Here is a 6,338-nt window from a genome sequence, read left to right as displayed (position 1 = left end):
ATTAAGAATGCTTGACATACAAAACCACTGGAAGACACTTCTCAAAGACCAAAGGGTAAAATATACAAAAATCAATGAAACCAAGAGCTGGTCCTTCAGAAAGATAAACATGATTGATAAATATTTAACCAGACTCATCAGGTCCCAAATAAATAAAGGGCCCAAATAAAATCAGAAATGAAAGAGAAGTAACAAATGATACCAAAGACATACAAGGAATTAATTGCAAGAAAGTATTATGAACAACTAACTATATGCCAACAAATTGGACAACCTAGATGAAAATGGATAAATTCCTAGAAACATACAATCTTCCAAAACTAAATAAAGAAGAATCAGAAAATCTGAATAGGCAGATTACAACCCATGAAATTGAAGCAGTAATAGAACAACTCTCTACAAATAAAAGTCCTGGACCAGATGACTTCACAGGTAAATTACACCAAACATTCAAAGAAAAACTAACATTTATCCCTTTCAAACTATTCTGAAAAATTCAAGAGAAGGAAAAACTCCCATGCTTATTTTACAAGGCCAGCATGATTCTAATTCCAAAACCAGATAAAGACACAACAAAGAAAGAAAATTATAGGCCAATATCCCTGATGAACATAGATGTTAAAATCCTCAAGAAAATATTAGTAAACCTGATCCAGCAATATATTAAAAAGATCATATACCATGATAAAGTGGGATTTATTCTGGGGATACAAGGCTGATAAAATATCCACAAATCAATAAACATGATACCACATAAACAAACCCACAGGATCATATTAATAGAAGCAGAGAAAGCACTCTTTTTTTTCAAGCTATAAGAGAACATTTATTTGGAAAATCACAGAGGTAGAAGAAGTTATTCATAGAGGAAATGGGCTTAGGAAACAAGTTGTAGAGGAAAAGGAAGGACCTACAAGCTAGGGAGTGAGGAAGGTAAAGGGGAAAGATGGGGAAAGAAAGGGAGAGGGTGGAAGGGAAAGGCTGAGGCATGATCCCAGGAGGGAGAGCCAATCCAGCACCCATTTATGATAAAAACTTTCAGCAAAGTGGGAATAGAGGGAACATGCCTCATTGTAATAAAGGCCATATATCACAAACCCTCAGCCAACATCATACTCAGAGGGCAAAAACTAGTAGCATTTCCTTTAAGATCAGGAAAAAAACAGGGATGTAAACTTTCATACTCTTATTCAACATAGTACTGGAAGTCCTAGCCACAGAAATCAGACAAGAAGAAATAGAAAGCATCCAAATTGCAAAGAAGGAAGTAAAACTGTCATTATTTGCAGATGACATGATATTGCACATAGAAAACCCTAAACACTCCACCAAAAAACTACTAGATCTAATGAATTTGGCAAAGTAGTAGGATAAAAAGTTAATATTCATAAATAAGGAAATAAGTGGAATTTCTAAATATCAATAATAAACTATCAGAAAGAGAAACCAAAAAAGCAATCCCATTTACCACTGCAACAAGGAAAATAAGGTACCTAGGATTAAATTTGAGGTAGAAGACCTGTATTCAGAAACTATAAAACATTGAAGAAAGAAATTCAGGAAGATACAAATAAGTGAAAGTATATATAACCATGTTCATGGATTGGAAGAATTAACATTATTAAAATCTCTATACTATCTAAAGTAATCTATAGATTCACTGCAATTACTATTAAAATACCAATGGCATATTTTATGGATCTAGAGCAAATATTCCAAAAATTTATATGAAACCAAAAAGACCCCAAATAGCCCATCAATCTTGAGAAAGAACAAAGTTGGAGGGATTGCAATTCCAGATGTCAAGTTATACTACAAAGCCTCTGTATTCAAAATAGCATAGTACTGTCTCAAGAACAGGCATATAGATCAGAACAGAGACCCCAGAAATTGACCCAAAAGAAGCAAGAGCATACAATGGAATAAAGACAGTCTCTTCAAAAAATGGTGATGGGAAAATTGGACAGGTACATGCAAAAATAAGAAATTAGACCACCAACTTATACCATACTCAAAATAGATAAAAGACTTAAGTCATGAAACCATAAAAATCCTAGAAGAAACCATAGGCAGCAAAATCTCAGACATCTCACATAGCAGTATGTTTGCCAATACATCTCCTAGGGTAAGGGAAACTAAGGAGAAAATGAAAAAATGGAACTACATCAAAATAAAAAATTTCTGCACAGAAAAAGAAACAACAAAATGAAAAGGGAGCCCACTGTATGGGAAAACATATTTGCCAATGATATATCTGATAAGGAGTTAATTTCCAAAATATTTAAGGAACTCATACCATTTAACAAAAGACAAAAATTGAATCAAAAATAGGCAAAGGGCCAAAATGGATATATAGATGGCCATATAGATGGATATATAGAGACAGATGAAAAAATGCTCAGTCACTAATCATCTGAGAGATGCAAATCAAAACAACAATGAGGTATCACCTCACACCTGTTAGAATGGCTATCATCAACAAATCCACAAATGACAAGTGCTGTTGAGGTTGTGGAGAAAAAGGGAACCCTCATCCACTGCTGGTTGGAATACAGACTGGAACAGCAACTATGAAAAACAGTATGGATTTTCCTCAAAAAATTAAAAATGGAACTGCCATTTGACCCAGCGACCTCACTTCTATGAATATATCTTAAGAAACCTGAAATAACAATTAGAAAGAATATATGCACCCCTATGTTCATAGCAGAGCAATTTATAATAGCTATGATCTGGAAACAGCCCAAGTGCCCATCAGCAGATGAATGGATAAAAAACCGGTGCTACATTTACACAATGGAATACTATCTATATATATAGATAGCTACGACAGAACGACCGGAATGACCAGTCACTATGATGTGCACTGACCACCAGGAGGCAGACGCTCAATGCAGGAGCTGCCCCCAGCCCACAGGCTCTGATCACCAATGGGGCTTGCTAATCAACCTCCTGGTCCCTGCCCCTAGCCGGCAGGCCCCTATTGCCCAATTGGGGCCAGGCCCCTGGGCTGGGACAGGAAACCAAGGGTGGGTGGTGGCAGGCGCGGCCCATTTCTCAGGGTGGCTGAGGGCCAGCTCCCTCCTCGGCCAGTGGCCAACCTACTGGGCCCCTCCCCTTATCCCTCCCCCAAGCCAGCAGGCCCTGATTGGGGCCTGCTGGCCAACCTCCCAGTCCCTCCCCTGGGCCAGCAGGTCCTGATCACCCAATAGGACCAGGCCCCGGGCTGGGACAGGGAACTGGGCATGGGTGGTGGTGGACGCGGTTAGTGAGGGAAGGAGGAGGCTGGCAGGCAGGGAACCTAATTGGCCCTGATCGCTGGCCAGGCCTAGGGAACCCACCCATGCACAAATTTCGTGCACTGGGCCTCTCGTGAAGCTATAAAGAAGAAGGATCTCTTACCCTTTGAGACACCATGAAACAAAAAAGGCCAGTCAGAGAAAGATAAGTATCACATGATCTCACTCATATGTTGAATCTAATGAACAAAATAAACTGATAAAAAAAATAGATCCAGAGACATAGAGGCATGGAACAGGCTGACAAATCTCAGAGGGATGGTGGGGGGACGGGACGGATTAGCCAAAGAACTTAAATATATCTATTTATATAAAAGCCTAAGCAATGGAATGACCAGAACGACTGGTTACTATGATGTGCACTGACCACCAGGGGACAGATACCCAATGCAGGAGGTGCCCCCTGGTGGTCAGTGTGCTCCCACAGTGGGAGTGCCACTCAGCTGAGACCCACCAGCCCAGTGGCAGCCACTCCCTCCCTCAGTAGTCCTGCAGGTCCAATATCAGAGAATGGTCCAGGCACCAATGGACCAACACCGCTGGCATGATCCCAATAACACCACCAGACTCCTGGAAGTCAGCCTCGGGCACTGGGGCCACTTCCCCTCTCTAGATGCTCCACAAGAAAGAAACAATATAAAAGCAGCCGCCAGGTGACTCCTGACAACCAGCATGAAAGTCAGAGGGACAGATACGATCCCATGTCAGCAAGGGCATCCCACCACCCGCCCAGAGGGCCAATCGCATCCCAGCCTTCCACCCCACCCCCCTCAGAACCCCAACCATGCACAAATTTGTGCAATGGGCCTCTAGTATACACACACACACACACACACACACACACACATAATCCATGGACACAGACAATAACACATAATCCATGGACACAGACAATAGTGTGGGGAAGGCCTGGCGGGGGCAGGGCTGGGTAGAGGGGGTCAATGGGGAGAAAAAGGGACATTGGTAATACTTTCAACAATAAAGATAATTTAAAAAAAACAACATGGTACTGGCATAAAAACAAACATATAGATCAATGGAGCAAAATAGAGAGCCCAGAAATAAACCCATTCCCCAACATTACTAATCATCAGAGAAAGGAAAATTAAAACCATGAGATATCACCTCATACCTGTCAGAATGCCTATCATCAATAAATCAACAAACAAGGGTTGTCAAGGATGTGGAGGAAAGAGAACACTTGTACACTGTTGGTGGGAATGCAGATTGGTGCAGCCACTGTGCAAAGCAGTATGGAGTTACCTCAAAAGAAAAAAAAAAAAGGAACTGCCTTATGACCCAGCAATTCCACCTCTGGGAATTTAGCTGAAGAAACCCAAGACACTAATTTAAAATAATATATGTTAATTGCAGTGTTATTTATAGTAAAGATTTGGAAGCAGCCCAAGTGTCCCTCAGAAGATGAGTAGATAAAAAGGCTATGGTAGCCTGGCCAGCATGGCTCAGTGGTTAGCAGGGCTCAGTGGTTGAGCATCAACCTATGAACCAGGAGGTCAGGGTTCGATTCCTGGTTGGGGCACATGCCCAGGTTGCGAACTCAATCCCCAGTGTGGGACGTGCAGGAGGCAGCCAATCAATGATTCTCATCATTGATGTTTCTCTCTCTCTCCCTCTCCCTTCCTCTTTGAAATTAATAATAAAAATGTATGGGTGGGGGGGGGGAGGAGCTATGGTAGATTTACACAATGGAATACTACTCAGCTGTAAAAAGGAAGAAAATTTTATCCTTCATAATAGCATGGATAGACCTGGAGAACATTATGCTGAGTGAAATGTCAGTCAGAAAAAATAAGTTCCATATGATTTCACTCATATGTGAAGTTTAATGAACAAACTGAACTAATACGCAAAATAGAGACAGACTCATAGATACAGACTCTTTCTAGCAGGTCAACAGCTTAGAAGGAGGGTTGTTAGTGGGGGAATTGAGAAAAAAAAGAAAGAGAAAGAACTCATGGACACAGACAACAGTATGGAGATTATTGCAAGGTGGGTGGGAGGGAGGTGGAAGAGTGTAGAGGGCATATAAGTGGTGATGGGGAAAAATAAAGAAAAAAAACAAGATGTAAGTATAAATGTACTTAAATATTTGATCAAGTGCAAAAGTAAAAGAAGAATGTAATCAATAAAAATTGGTGATGATGCCGAACCGGTTTGGCTCAGTGGATAGAGCGTCGGCCTGCGAACTCAAGGGTCCCAGGTTCGATTCCGGTCAAGGGCATGTACCTTGGTTGCGGGCACATCCCCACTGTGGGGCGTGCAGAAGGCAGCCGATCGATGTTTCTGCCTCATCGATGTTTCTGACTCTCTGTCCCTCTCCCTTCTTCTCTGTAAAAAATCAATAAAATATATTTAAAAAATTTGGTGATGAGAAATGAAGAAGCAAAAAAGAAATGTACTAATTACATCATTGCTTATTCTAAGCAATCGATAGGTACACATACACAGAATAAAGTTGAAAAAAATATATAGACTATATGGTAAAATATTTTAAATGAGCTGTAAAATAGAAAGTTTTTACATAAAATACATAGTAATAAACATGACCAAGCACAAAAGATTGAAATCATCTCAAAGATCCAGCAGAAAATTGGTTCATCTCGCAGGTGCCAGAATAGTGGTTTCTAAATCTTCCTCTAAGGGTTCTATCATTGCAGACAAGCCCCAGGTTGCCACTGTGCTCTCTATGTGTGAGAACTCATTTATCCTCCCACTCTTTTTCCTAGTGGAATCCAGGAAAGGTTATCTTTCTTTCTATGCCCAGGTGAGCAGAGGAAAGAAAATTTATTTCCTGAAAGGTATTATGTCATCTTTGGGCTAGATAGCGAAAACCAAACTATAGAGTTAACTTTGCCAGTGAGGAAATGAAGAGCAACTGAAAGCTTCTGAAAATAAAGATTCCATGAGAAAAGTGAGTAGATTCTGAAGATTAATTTGCAATGATCAGTGTAGGGGAGAGATGAAAATAAGAGATGTTGTAGAATCATAGGTTACTGATACTATAACAATCTTGAGAAA

General features: G+C 40.5%; 1 protein-coding gene across 1 annotated transcript in view; it reads left to right on the top strand.

Moving 5' to 3' along the window:
* The window catches only part of GLIPR1L2 (GLI pathogenesis-related 1 like 2), a 25,700-nt gene that overhangs the window by 18,573 nt on the left and 789 nt on the right, over positions 1-6,338 (top strand). The gene's annotated exons all lie outside the window — the stretch shown is intronic.

This window comes from Myotis davidii, unplaced genomic scaffold (genome assembly GCF_000327345.1).
Source record: "Myotis davidii unplaced genomic scaffold, ASM32734v1 scaffold54, whole genome shotgun sequence".
NCBI lineage: Eukaryota > Metazoa > Chordata > Mammalia > Chiroptera > Vespertilionidae > Myotis > Myotis davidii.
Note: the sequence above shows the minus strand (reverse complement) of the source record. Positions and strands in the feature narration are given on the sequence as shown.